Source organism: Schistocerca gregaria, chromosome 5, assembly GCF_023897955.1.
Source record: "Schistocerca gregaria isolate iqSchGreg1 chromosome 5, iqSchGreg1.2, whole genome shotgun sequence".
Taxonomy (NCBI): Eukaryota; Metazoa; Arthropoda; class Insecta; order Orthoptera; family Acrididae; genus Schistocerca; species Schistocerca gregaria.
In genome coordinates, this window is record NC_064924.1 from 635,254,460 (window position 1) to 635,269,846 (window position 15,387).

General features: G+C 42.0%; 1 protein-coding gene across 5 annotated transcripts in view; it reads left to right on the forward strand.

Moving 5' to 3' along the window:
* Nucleotides 1–15,387, forward strand: part of LOC126272274 (protein madd-4-like) — a 2,033,115-nt gene that overhangs the window by 1,573,383 nt on the left and 444,345 nt on the right. The gene's annotated exons all lie outside the window — the stretch shown is intronic.

Here is a 15,387-nt window from a genome sequence, read left to right on the forward strand (position 1 = left end):
ATTTAGGTAAAGCAGAGTACATTCTTTTCTGACTTGTAATTTACACTATTCGTCTGCCGTACATTTCCGTGAATCGGCGGGCATAGATCTTGTACCTTTCATAAGCTTCTGTAGTCTGCCTGAAATGTCTTCCAGCAGCTCCTCTTCTATAAGTAAAGCTGCAGTTAGTTATTGTTATTTGCTGACTTTCCAAATTACAATTAAAGACTTACCTTTTTGAGTACCGTAACTGAATAACAGAGGGACATTCATCTCTAAGTGAAGTTTTGGATTCAACAATCATTGCTATTGAATTTCACTTTCCAGTCTTACAAAATATGTGATTCTGTTTCAACAACAATCTTTTTGTTAATAATGCTAATTACTCCAGAATAAAATAAATGAAAAAGTCGCTAACATATTTTCAACATTATCTTTATAAATCGTATAGCACTTTACATGACTTTTTCATTTGCTTTATCACGAAGTTAGTAATCAGGTAAATGTTTACATATGAACAATAAAAATGTACTTTTATATTACTGATATTTGTAATTAGCATGGTATTTAGATAAATTAATTTCTCTTATGGGTTCTAATGAACCAAAAGAATGTAATGGACAAACAGTTGAGTTGTCAAAGACCTGAGTCAATATTTGAGATTATTAAATAATTGTGACAGGTCATAAAAACAATACTATTGAAGATATTTGTAAATAAACATAACTTTGGGGGAGGAAAAACATAACAGAAGGAAACAATCCACCTGACTTGTTACACATTGAATTCATTAATTTCGACTTATGCTCTGAAACACGTTTTCGAGTGTAAAAATCGTCTGTGCTGCTAACAATCGGACGTGCGTCATTTTAAACGACGGACTGAAGGACGTCCTGAATAACATAAAATTCATGGGAGTCGTTATCAGCATCATGGCTTGATCATTCGCCACGAAACGACAGGAGAAACGCCTCAAACGTTCGGACCAGCACTCATTCCATAGCAGAATTATGGCTAGAGAGAGTCGCGCCTTAGAAAATGAGATCTTCGAAGAAGAGGAGGGTTTACTGTTAGGCTCAGGACTGGCAAGTTAACAGTAAGTTGAAACATTTTAAAGTTATATACGCATTAAAAGTCTGTTTTTCGAGACAACATTTTTTAAACTGGGTCGCCTGATTAAAAAAAACTACTTGGTAAAATTGTATTCTTTTATGGATTCAACAAAGTATATGCTTCTAATTTTGGCCTGAACCTCAAGAAACAATACTTTTTCATAATCTCCGTTATTTATTTACATTTAAAGGAAACAAAATAGATCGCCTTTCAGTACCTAAGTTTTCAAGTGACCCGCATTTTGAAATGCACTTCGGGAAATCTGGTTTTTCGAGGTTCACGCTATAGAGAATTTAATTCTGATAATGTACATATGTTTAATTATGATTGCAGACCTACACTTCAGCATCAATCGTTTGAACCGTTTAGTTTGCGCAAACCGCGCAAAGCTACTTTGGCAGGCATTTTGTGCTGCATAGGCTCATCTATTTACCGGCCAAAAATTATTTACATAGTATTTACTTTGTAAAAGAATTGTAGAATTCTAAAAATACCATTTTTGAAAAAAAAAACAATGTTGGAAACGTGCATAAAACAAGGCTCCGATACCGAAAAACTCCCTTAAACTACTTAAGAAAATCACAGTAAACCTTAATCTAGAGGGCTAGAAAGGCAATTGAACTGCCGTCTTCCAAACTGCAAATCCAGTGTTTACTATTGCATGACATCACTCGGTTGAGAATAGCTGAAGAACGTGTTGTCTTTTCGTTTCTTTTTACAAGGAACGTTCAGCCAAAGTTATAACCATTAAAAGGTATCACAGTGGAATCACAAGCTAGTTGGGAACAAAACAGTGATCCAGAAAGCGTAGAATAAATTTCTTATATTTCCTTCAATTATCACGAATTTTTGTGTCCTTACTGTAACGGCTTCAGTCAGCGATTACCATCTGTGTGCCCGACCGAGACTCGAACTCGGGACCTTGGCCTTTCACGGGCAAGTGCTCTACAACAGGAGAGCTTCTGTAAAGTTTGGAAGGTAGGAGACGAGATACTGACAGAAGTAAAGCTGTGGGGACCGGGCGTGAGTCGTGCTTCGGTTGCTCAGATGGTAGAGCACATGCCCGTGAAAGGCAAAGGTCACGAGTTCGAGTCTCGGTCGGGCACACAGTTTTAATCTGCCGGGAAGTTTCATTAGGCTGATTGTCTGTAACGTACATAGTTACACGTAGCCCGCTAGATACCTGGTGCTACATTTCTGGATTGTCACGTCCCATTTTCACTCAGCTTTGTTTTAACAGTTTTTCTCTTAATTTCTGTTCTTTCACAACATCAGCAACTTTATGAAGCCACAGCTCTGACAGTTCCGTATGCATGCAGAATCAATATGCATCGTGCTCATGCAACTGATATCTCCATTTCAGTATTTGTTTTAATTTATATTTATAGACCGATGATGACGTATGCGTCAGTAATTTATTTTTGTCCTTTACATTCGAGGATTACGAGGATTTGCGTAGGATATATTGATGATCAATATTCCGTACATTTGGAGATTACGAGTATTTTCAAACGATATATTGTCTATCGGCATTTCCAGTTATGTGTAACGTCCAGATTATACCTCGAGGCGAAAGATACATTTGATTCCACGTAATCCCAAAAGAAACTCTTTTAAGTCGTCTTGCGTCAGTTGGTGATGAAAATTTTTCGCTAGTGGAGATCTACATGTTCAGGTCGGGAAAAAAAGACGCGAAAAGTGCTATACGACGCTTTTGGATATGTATGTATTTCGAAATATAACGCCACTTATGACAGCTTTAAAATGTGAATGACTATCAGATATAGCTACGCCCAAGAAGATTCCACACTGTTGTTAAGTAATAACAAGTTTAATAACATGTACATTCTCCCCCTACGTGCATGTATTTTTGATTGACGAACGCTAAATAACAGATACAGCGATAATTCGAAACCGGCAGAAGGGAACTGACATGGTCTCAGGCCTCGGAAATATTTTGAAAGATAACTAAGCCCAATTGACTTTACCAAACCGTAGCCGACACTATTCGAATGTCAAAAGGGCAAAATATAATTTCACAATAGACTACAGTCGTCATGGGTGCTAAATGTCTTTCCTGATAGTTCTTAAGCTACAGAAACAATCAAACAAGCACTTAACAAAACACTCCCGTCAAATTCTTACTTCAAAGAAATAGAGTAAACCAGATATTCTTCCATAGGAGGCCACCATTGTGCCGAAAGTCGTAACTAAACTGCCTGATCAAAAGATTCCGGGTACCTGTTAATGGATATTAATATGGGGTGATACCAAAGAGCCGAAACGAGAGAATGTAATAATGTTGGACGGTGATGTACGAAACGAAGTAGACATTCTAACTCTTACAAATATTGATTAACATTCTTCTAGGTGTCGTATCACGTCACTGTATGAAACACTGTAAACCATAAATTATTTAACCGACGTTTCGGCGGTATTACAGCAGTCTTTCTCTAGACGCTGAGGAATACGGTTGTAATATGCCCGAAACGTCGAGTTTACGGATTCTACTTTAAAATACTTAAACTTTAAAATATTTTATAAAATGACGTGGAACGACGCCCAGAGCAATTTTAATGATACTGACAGCAAACGCGGATGCCGCCCCGGTTATGTCATTATGTCATCCAAAAGTTGTTCTCAGGTCGGAAATCTGGGCAAGCCAGTCCATTTCAGGAATGTTATTGTCCACAAACTATTGCTTCATGATAGAGTGTATTGTCGTGCTGACACAATTACTCATCTTTTCCGAACTGCTCTTCTACTGTACACAGTTTACAACACTGTAAAACCATACCCTGCCACATTTAGTGTTTTGTTAAGTTCAAAAAGCAGAGAGCGGACTATACCCTCACCACGCAAATACACTATGTGGTCAAAAGTATCCGGACACCTCCAGAAACAAACGTTTTTCATATTAGGTGCATTGTGCTGCCACCTACTGCCTGGTCATTAGACATCGTGAGAGAGCAGAATGGGGCGCTCCGCGGAACACAAGGTACGCTGACAGGCTGATCGCTACACACAAACGAAGCGAGGTGGCGCAGTGGTTAGTACACTGGACTCGCATTCGGGAGGACGACGGTTCAATCCCGTCTCCGGCCATCCTGATTTAGGTTTTCCGTGATTTCCCTAAATCGTTTCAGGCAAATGCTTGGATGGTTCCTTTGAAAGGGCACTGCCGATTTCCTTCCCAATCCTTCCCTAACGCGAGCTTGCGCTCCGTCTCTAATGATCTCGTTGTCGACGGGACGTTAAACACTAACCACCACCACCGCTACACACAAGCTGCTTTTCCCCAACATGGTCGAGGTACATTGCGCTGTACTGAACTGCACTGAGACCCTCCTTTGCGCAGTTGGTTCTACATGGGGGTTTCCAGTGCTCAAAAGTATCTGAAAAAAATTCTGACGTGAAAAAAAAACTATTCCAGTCTTGAATATGGTGCGAAATTAGTTAATGTTTCTCAACTAAGCCAGCTATCTGGTAATACAGCATAATAAATGTGCAGGAGATTTAGATTCGCTGTTTATGAATGGCTTGCTTAAAAACCAGAACCCTTCTACGTGAGCCTCTGAGAAATGAGAATATAAGTCATCCAAATACTGCAGAAATTACGTGTTAATTTACCAGTAAACTCACAAACATCTTCCATCCCTGTTGTCCCCTGACTGGTTAATGCAATAAGGTAGGAGATTGACTCTATAAAAGCTCCAAAGGAGGCGTGTAGTTCCACTCACTTGAAGGGTGTCGAGGGGTTGCCTGCCCACAGGCGCCTAGGAATCGGTCAAGGATTGTCTCGGTACAGGAACATTTTTCAAGTGCACAGCAAAGTTGTGAAAGCGGCATCGAGAGCGTTGTTTGCCTGGCGGGTCTTAGTGACCCTTTGCTGTTTTATTCACATGCATATCCATGTCACAATTCCTCCACCCCATGACCACACCATAACCACAGAATGGTGTGAAACATGAGGACTGAAAAATTGTAAACATTCTTTTCATTTTTGAATCAGGTTAATATTCGTTAAATGGTTATGAATGGTCCCTAGTGGTTCCATCCTGGATGCCAAAGCAAAACTTACGCTTACGCTACACTCCAGAGGAGGTAGATGACAATTAGTGAGTTTGTAGACCCACAAAGTCCTTCAGAACGCTTCAGTCGTCCAGAGGCTGTCAAAGAAACAAAGTTTGTCAAAAACGTTGTTTTGTAGCATATCGAATTGTAAACTATTGTTTCTGACTGCGAAATGTATGGGAATCAGCACAACGTTAGGTGTGGTTTAATTGACGCCCATTATGCCACCTCTGAAGGCCTTTTAGTGTCAATTATGAGCGCCGGTATATCTCAAATGTTTCTCTGCGAACCATGAGAAAATTACGTGATTTCAACGCTGGGCGTCGCGACGGCCTTGGTTACAGATGTGATGAAATTTGGTGCCAATGTACGAGGGCCACTCCAAAAGAAATGCACACTATTTTTGTAAAAATACAGTTTTCATTCTGCATATGTGAAGGTTTTACAGTGTGTCTATACTTCCTTCCCGCTTGTTTTCAAACTTATTTCAATCTGTTCTCGTACGTGGCGCCGTCACAGCATGACTTCAAAATGGCTGCTACACTTGACGTCAGTCAGAAGCAACATGCTGTCATAGAATTCCTGTGCTGTGAAAACGAGACAGTGGGAGACATCCACAAGAGGTTGAACAAGGTGTATGGAGATGCTGCTGTCGATCGCAGTACAGTTAGTCGGTGGGCAAGCAGGTTACGTGATGAAAGCGGGCACTGCAATATTGAGGATTGTCCTCGCACCGGCAAGCCTCGTACTGCACATACTCCAGACAGTGCGCAGAGAGTTAACGAATTGGTGACTGCTGACAGAAGCATCACAGTGAACGAATTGTCACGCTACGTTGGGATAGGGGAAAGAAGTGTTTGCAGAATACTGAAAGTTGTTGTTTTTGTTGTTGTTGTTGTTGTTGTCTTCAGTCCTGAGACTGGTTTGATGCAGCTCTTCATGCTACTCTATCCTGTGCAAGCTTCTTCATCTTCCAGTACCTACTGCAACCTACATCCTTCTGAATCTGCTTAGTGTATTCATCTCTTGGTCTCCCTCTACGATTTTTACCCTCCACGCTGCCCTCCAATACTAAATTGGTGATGCCTCAGAACGTGTCCTACCAACCGATCCCTTCTTCTGGTCAACTTGTGGCACAAACTTCTCTTCTCCCCAATCTTATTCAACACTTCCTCATTAGTTATGTGATCTACCCATCTAATCTGCAGCATTCTTCTGTAACACCATATTTCGAAAGCTTCTATTCTCTTCTTGTCCACACTATTTATCGTCCATGTTTCACTTCCATACATGGCTACACTACATACAAATACTTTCAGAAATGACTTCCTGACCCTTAAATCTATACTCGATGTTAACAAATTTACTGAAATACTGAAAGTGTTGGCGTTAAAAAAGGATGTTGACAATGGCTCACAAAGAAACAAGAAAAACGGGATGCAGCGAACTTTTGGAACAGTGCGAGAATGGTGGAGATGAATTTCTTGCAAGAATTGTGACACGTGATGAAACATGGCTCCATCATTTTTCACCAGAGACGAGGAGGCAATGAACGGAGTGGCATCATGCAAAGTAACCCAAGAAAAAAAATTCAAAACCACACCTTCTGCTGGAAACATTATGGCTACGGTGTTTTTCGATTCCGAAGGACTCTTGCTTGTGGATATCATGTCAAGTGTACCGCCATAAATTCTGATGGATATGTGACGACGCTGAAGAAACGTCAAGCTCGACTGAGTCGTGTTCGACGACATCGGCAAAAGCGGGATGTTTTGCTGTTGCACGAGAATGCTCGGCCACATGTCAGTCAAAAAACCATGGCAGCGATCACAAAACTCGGATGGGCAGCACTGAAACACCCGCCTTACAGTCCTGACCTGGCTCCATGTGACTATCATCTCTTTGGGTAATTGAAAGACTCTCTTCGTGGAACAAGGTCTGAAGATGATGACTCCCTTGTGCATGCTGCCAAACAGTGGCTCCAACAGGTTGCTCCAGAATTCTACCGTGCAGGTATACATGCGCTGGTTTCAAGATGGCTTAAGGCAGTTGAGAGGGATGGAAATTATGTGGAGAAATGAAAATATTGGTTCTAAAGGATGTATCTACACACTGTAAAACTTTCAAACATGTAGAATAAAAGATGGATTTATAAAAAATCTGAAGTCTGGCCTAATTTTCACATGTGTCAACATCTTGCTGTTTGAAGCGTCGCTGAGTCTGAGATTGACATCGCCGGGCACCACGCTTTTGCACCATTACAAAGTCAGTTTGATGTCTGGTTGTTTATACGTTATATCACACCAGTAATTCCCCTCCCCCTCCCCCCCCCCCCCCCCCCCCCCAATCCGACATTCCTTAAAGAATAGTACTTCCATGTATAAAAGAGCTTCAAACATCTTGCTACTTTGCGTGATGCAGAAATTTTAGCACATGAGCGGCCAAAGTGTAGTAAGCAATACACTTTTTCCTTTCATTATTTCGTGGAGAATGTTGGCGAGAAGACGTTTCAAATTGTGTGTAAAGGTTGTTGGAAGTCGCTAAGAGCCCTCGTTTCGCAAATACTGGATGAATAAAGTCTGGATTCTCTGAGAGCCGCGAGTTACGCTTCCTCACGACACATACACAGTTTCAAACTTTAATACTTGACTTACTGTAAACCTTTAGCTTAACAATATACCTTCTAGTGAGTAAATTATTCAGCGTTTTAAATATTTCAATTAGATAGGCAACCTTCCACTGCGAAAGTCATTGATCATTTTAGCTCTTTAATAACATAGATGACGTTTAAAATCGCGCATCACCCACAGTGCCCTCAAACTCTGAGAAAGGGCGTTAATTAATGTGAGCTAGTGATTGGCTGGTTAGACTTTACCAATTGTGGATGTACCTGACTACAGTCAACGTCATTCCGATTACTGTCGGTTGATAAACTGTGTGCAGTAATTGCTTTTGACATGTGGTGAATTTAATTGCTTTCATTTACAACCATTTAGTACCCACTTTTGTTTGGCTTTATGAAACTTTTCATGATAAATATTGTAAAGATATCGTGTTATAAAACTTCTTGGCGTGTTAGAAATCGAAATAAGGTCCTTCCGTTTCGTGAGAAATGCTCTTGCTAACTAAGTACTGTATCGACTTCTCTCCACTACTTTCCAGAACCCTTGGAAGGTACTGAGTATACAATTTAGTGCGAATTATGGCGATTAACGGTTTATCCACACTCGATGGATTGTTTTTGTGATGAATCTTTTGCTCTGGAGTGCATTGTTCTTTGCAGTGTGGTCTCGGAGTCTTTCGCTACACCATGCTGGAATAAAATCATTCTTGGAGTTGAAGTTACGCATTTAGCATAAAATTCTCGAGATTTCTACAGTTTTTTCCACTATCGTCTTCAGAAGTTTATTCTTAATTACTCGGTTTGAACACCGAGAAGATTTTACTCTCTTGTCTGTAATGATATTGGCTCACATGTTACAACTCTGCCCTGAAACTTGACTCGAACCCAGGTCTCTGCATTTCGCTCCTAACGGTCCCGTTGTCTATGCAAGCCTCACAACTGGTGGCAAACTTATAGTGTGCAATGCCCCTCCTCTACTACCGAGACACGGAATCTCAAAAGGTTTAGACACGAAAGACAGTTTCCTCACAGCGCAAGCTCGGTTACAGAGTGAAAGATTCTGTTATTAGTCTCGTTTCTTTTCCCTTTTCTACGGTAACATTTCTTCTGTGTATTTCTAATAAAGTTTTTTTTTTATCCAGTTACCGAAATTGTCGGTTACTGATTTCAGTTTTTGGATATGCATTAAGATTTTTTAACAAATAAATTGGAAAAAATAATTTTATAAAGCTAAGTGGTGATAAGAAAAAAATACACTACTGGCCATTAAAATTGCTACACCACGAAGAAGATGTGCTCCAGACGCGAAATTTAACCTACAGGAAGAAGATGCTTTGATAGGCAAATGATTAGCTTTTCAGAGAATTCACGCAATATTGGCGCCGGTGGCGACACCTACAACGTGCTGACATGAGGAAAGGTTCCAACCGATTTCTGATATACAAACAGCAGTTGACCGGCGTTGCCTGGTGAAATGTTGTTGTGGTGCCAAGTGTAAGGACTTTGATAAAGGTAGGATTGTATCCTATCGCGATTGCGGTTTATCGTATCGCGACATTGCTGCTCGCGTTGGTCGAGATCCAATGACTGTTAACAGAATATGGAATCGGTGGGTTCAGGAGGGTAATACGGAACGCCGTGCTGAATCCCAACGGCCTCGTATCACTAGCAGTCGAGATGACAGGCATCTTATCCGCATGGCTGTAACGGATCGTGCAGCCACGTCTCGATCATGAGTCAACAGATGGGGACGTTTGCAAGGCAACAACCATATGCACGAACAATTCGATGACGTCTGCAGCAGCATGAACTATCAGCTCTGAGGCCGTGGCAGCAGTTACCCTTGACGCTGCACCACAGACAGGAGCGCCTGCGATAGTGTACTCAACGACGAACCTGCTTGCACGAATGGTAAAATGTCATTTTTTAGGATGAATCGAGATTCTGTTTACAACATCATCATGGTCTCATCAGTGTTTGCCGTCATCGCGGTGAACGCACATTGGAAGCATGTATTGTGCGGCGGGTCCCGGCGGAGATTAGAGTCCTCCCTCGGGCATGGGTGTGTGTGTTTGTCCTTAGGATAATTTAGGTTAAATAGTGTCTAAGATTAGGGAGTGATGACCTTAGCAGTTACGTCCCATAAGATTTTACACACATTTGAACTTTTTTTTTGAAGCGTATATTCGTCACCGCCATACTGGCGTATCACCCGGCGTGATGGTTTGGGATGCCATTGGTTACACGTCTCACTCGCCTCTTGTTGGCACTGACGGAACTTTGAACAGTGGACGTTACATTTCAGATGTGTTACGACTCGTGGCCCTACCCTTCTTTGGATCCCTGCGAAACCCCACATTACAGCAGGATAATGCACGACCGCATGTTGCAGGTCCTGTACGGGCCTTTCTGGATGCAGAAAATGTTCGACTGCTGCCCGGGCCAGCACATTCTCCAGATCTCTCACCAACTGAAAATGTCTGTCGGTTCTCCCTTCTATCCAGTCTCGTATTGTTAGTGGAAAGAAAGATTGTCGGTATGCCTCTGTGTGGGCTCTAATCTTTCTGATTTTATCCTCATGGTCTCTTCGCGAGATATACGTAGGAGGAAGCAATATACTGCTTGACTCCTCGGTAAAGGTATGTTCTCGAAACTTCAACAAAAGCCCATGCCGAGCTACTGAGCGTCTCTCTTGCAGAGTCTTCCACTAGAGTTTATCTATCATCCCCGTTACGCTTCCGCGATTACTAAATGATCCTGTAACGAAGCACGCTGCTCTCCGTGGTAACTTCTCTATCTCTTCTACCAACCCTATCTGGTACGGACCCCACAAAGGTGAGCAGTATTCAATTGGTGGGCGAACAAGTGTACTATAACCTACTTCCTTTGTTTTCGGACTGCATTTCCTTAGGATTCTTCCAATGAATCTCCGTTTCGCATCTGCTTTACCGACGATTAATTTTATATGGTCATTCCATTTTAAATCACTCCTAATGCGTACTCCCAGACAATTTATGGAATTAACTGCTTCCAGTTGCTGACCTGCTATATTGTAGCTGAATGATAAAGGATCTTTCTTTCTACGTATTCGCAGCACATTACACTTGTCTACATTGAGATTCAATTGCCATTCTCTGCACCATGCGTCAATTCGTTGCAGGTCCTCCTGCATTTCAGTAAAAATTGTTACAATCTCTTGATATACTACAGCAGCAATCCACAAAAAGCCGCCGTGAAAACTTCCAATGTTATCCACAAGGTCATATATATGGACCTACAACACTCCACTGCAAAAAACGCGTCTAACAAAATTCTGTACATGTTGTTGTTGTTGTTGTCTTCAGTCCTGAGACTGGTTTGATGCAGCTCTCCATGCTACTCTATCCTGTGCAAGCTGCTTCATCTCCCAGTACCTACTGCAACCTACATCCTTCTGAATCTGCTTAGTGTACTCATCTCTCGGTCTCCCTCTACGATTTTTACCCTCCACGCTGCCCTCCAATGCTAAATTTGTGATCCCTTGATGCCTCAAAACATGTCCTACCAACCGATCCCTTCTTCTAGTCAAGTTGTGCCACAAACTTCTCTTCTCCCCAATCCTATTCAATACCTCCTCATTAGTTACGTGATCTATCCACCTTATCTTCAGTATTCTTCTGTAGCACCACATTTCGAAAGCTTCTATTCTCTTCTTGTCCAAACTAGTTATCGTCCATGTTTCACTTCCATACATGGCTACACTCCAAACAAATACTTTCAGAAACGACTTCCTGATACATAAATCTATATTCGATGTTAACAAATCTCTCTTCTTCAGAAACGCTTTCCTTGCCATTACCAGTCTACATTTTATATCCTCTCTACTTCGACCATCATCAGTTATTTTACTTCCTAAATAGCAAAACTCCTTTACTACTTTAAGTGTCTCATTTCCTAATCTAATTCCCTCAGCATCACCCGATTTAATTTGAGTACATTCCATTATCCTCGTTTTGCTTTTGTTAATGTTCATCTTATATCCTTCTTTCAAGACACTGTCCATTCCGTTCAACTGCTCTTCCAGGTCCTTTGCTGTCTCTGACAGAATTACAATGTCATCGGCGAACCTCAAAGTTTTTACTTCTTCTCCATGAATTTTAATACCTACTCCGAATTTTTCTTTTGTTTCCTTTACTGCTTGCTCAATATACAGATTGAATAACATCGGGGAGAGGCTACAACCCTGTCTCACTCCTTTCCCAACCACTGCTTCCCTTTCATGCCCCTCGACTCTTATTACTGCCATCTGGTTTCTGTACAAATTATAAATAGCCTTTCGCTCCCTGTATTTTACCCCTGCCACCTTTAGAATTTGAAAGAGAGTATTCCAGTCAACATTGTCAAAAGCTTTCTCTAAGTCTACAAATGCTAGAAACGTAGGTTTGCCTTTTCTTAATCTTTCTTCTAAGATAAGTCGTAAGGTCAGTATTGCCTCACGTGTTCCAACATTTCGACGGAATCCAAACTGATCCTCCCCGAGGTCTGCATCTACCAGTTTTTCCATTCGTCTGTAAAGAATTCGCGTTAGTATTTTGCAGCCGTGGCTTATTAAACTGATAGTACGGTAATTTTCACATCTGTCAGCACCTGCTTTCTTTGGGATTGGAATTATTATATTCTTCTTGAAGTCTGAGGGTATTTCGCCTGTCTCATACATCTTGCTCACCAGCTGGTAGAGTTTTGTCATGACTGGCTCTCCCAAGGCCGTCAGTAGTTCTAATGGAATGTTGTCTACTCCGGGGGCCTTGTTTCGACTCAGGTCTTTCAGTGCTCTGCCAAACTCTTCACGCAGTATCGTATCTCCCATTTCATCTTCATCTACATCCTCTTCTATTTCCATAATATTGTCCTCAAGTACATCGCCCTTGTATAAACCTTCTATATACTCCTTCCACCTTTCTGCCTTCCCTTCTTTGCTTAGAACTGGGCTGCCATCTGAGCTCTTGATATTCATACACGTGGTTCTCTTCTCTCCAAAGGTCTCTTTAATTTTCCTGTAGGCAGTATCTATTTTACCCCTAGTGAGATAAGCTTCTACATCCTTACATTTGTCCTGTAGCCATCCCTGTTTAGCCATTTTGCACTTCCTGTCGATCTCATTTTTGAGACGTTTGTATTCCTTTTTGCCTGCTTCATTTACTGCATTTTTATATTTTCTCCTTTCATCAATTAAATTCATTATTTCTTCTGTTACCCAAGGATTTCTAGCAGCCCTCGTCTTTGTACCTACTTTATCCTCTGCTGCCTTCACTACTACATCCCTCAGAGCTACCCATTCTTCTTCTACTGTATTTCTTTCCCCTATTCCTGTCAATTGTTCCCTTATGCTCTCTCTGAAACTCTGTACAACCTCTGGTTCTTTCAGTTTATCCAGGTCCCATCTCCTTAATTTCCCACATTTTTGCAGTTTCTTCAGTTTTAATCTACAGGTCATAACCAATAGATTGTGGTCAGAGTTCACATCTGCCCCTGGAAATGTCTTACAACTTAAAACCTGGTTCCTAAATCTCTGTCTTACCATTATATAATCTATCTGATACCTTTTAGTATCTCCAGGGTTCTTCCACGTATACAACCTTCTTTCATGATTCTTAAACCAAGTGTTAGCTATGATTAAATTGTGCTCTGTGCAAAATTCTACTAGGCGGCTTCCTCTTTCATTTCTTAGCCCCAATCCATATTCACCTACTATGTTTCCTTCTCTCCCTTTTCCTACACTCGAATTCCAGTCACCCATTACTATTAAATTTTCGTCTCCCTTCACTATCTGAATAATTTCTTTTATTTCATCGTACATTTCTTCAATTTCTTCATCATCTGCAGAGCTAGTTGGCATATAAACTTGTACTACTGTAGTAGGTGTGGGCTTTGTATCTATCTTGGCCACAATAATGCGTTCACTATGCTGTTTGTAGTAGCTTACCCGCATTCCTATTTTCCTATTCATTATTAAACCTACTCCTGCATTACCCCTATTTGATTTTGTGTTTATAACCCTGTAGTCACCTGACCAGAAGTCTTGTTCCTCCTGCCACCGAACTTCACTAATTCCCACTATATCTAACTTTAATCTATCCATTTCCCTTTTTAAATTTTCTAACCTACCTGCCCGATTAAGGGATCTGACATTCCACGCTCCGATCCGTAGAACGCCAGTTTTCTTTCTCCTGATAACGACATCCTCCTGAGTAGTCCCCGCCCGGAGATCCGAATGGGGGACTATTTTACCTCCGGAATATTTTACCCAAGAGGATGCCATCATCGTTTAATCATACAGTAAAGCTGCATGTCCTCGGGAAAAATTACGGCTGTAGTTTCCCCTTGCTTTCAGCCGTTCGCAGTACCAGCACAGCAAGGCCGTTTTGGTTAATGTTGCAAGGCCAGATCAGTCAATCATCCAGACTGTTGCCCCTGCAACTACTGAAAAGGCTGCTGCCCCTCTTCAGGAACCACACGTTTGTCTGGCCTCTCAACAGATACCCCTCCGTTGTGGTTGCACCTACGGTACGGCCATCTGTATCGCTGAGGCACGCAAGCCTCCCCACCAACGGCAAGGTCCATGGTTCATGGGGGGAGGATTCTGTACATAGCGAGCGCTTTTTAGCATCACCACCAGAAACACCAGAGGTGAACGAGAGTTGCAGCTTATCGCGCCCCAGACATTAAGGACTGCGGTGGGTTGGTTCAAATGGCTCTGAGCACTATGGGACTCAACTTCTGAGGTCATCAGTCCCCTAGAACTTAGAACTACTTAAACCTAACTAACCTAAGGACATCACACACATCCATGCCCGAGGCAGTATTGGAACCTGCGACCGTAGCGGTCGCGCGGTTCCAGACTGTAGCGCCTAGAACCGCTCGGCCACCCCGGCCACTGGGGTGGGACCAGTGCGTCCTGATCGAATGCCCTGTACGGGTCAGCATCCACCAGGTTTGCGTCGTACGCGCAAACGACCATCACTTACGTGCAGGCCCAATCTGCTTTTATCGCTGATGACCACAGAGCGACATTCCACCTCCCAAGTGATCCACTGACGGCACCACCCGAGCCGAGCACGTCGATGCTGCACCGTGAGTGGAAGACGTACCAGAGCTGTGAGTGCCTGTGGTCTCACTTTTAATGACACATTTGGGCTCAGAAGCCCTCCTATCTGTGCTGTGGTAGCTGTACGATCTGCCACTGCGGCCTTTACAATACGACGATTCTAGTGGTCTGTGTTGCATGGACGTCCAGAACCTCTTCTATTGGTGTGAGATTGTTCACAGGACCACTTAAACACTACCGCCTGCTACTGTTATACCATAACTTCAAAGCTGGAGGCAGTTCGTATAAATGAAACTAATTTTACTAAAGCAGTTGCAGTATAAAGAAGCAGAGCAGTGTTACCCTCTGAAAGGAATGTAGTTGTGTTGAGCGTGATATACCTAACGGAGGTCGCTTATCGGAAGTGAAAGTTAGAATTACGTAAATAATTAAACAGTAATAAACAATATTTAACCTATCCATACTTTTCAATGAATAAAGACAACGGTCGCCAGCCTAATTCGGCACGTGAATG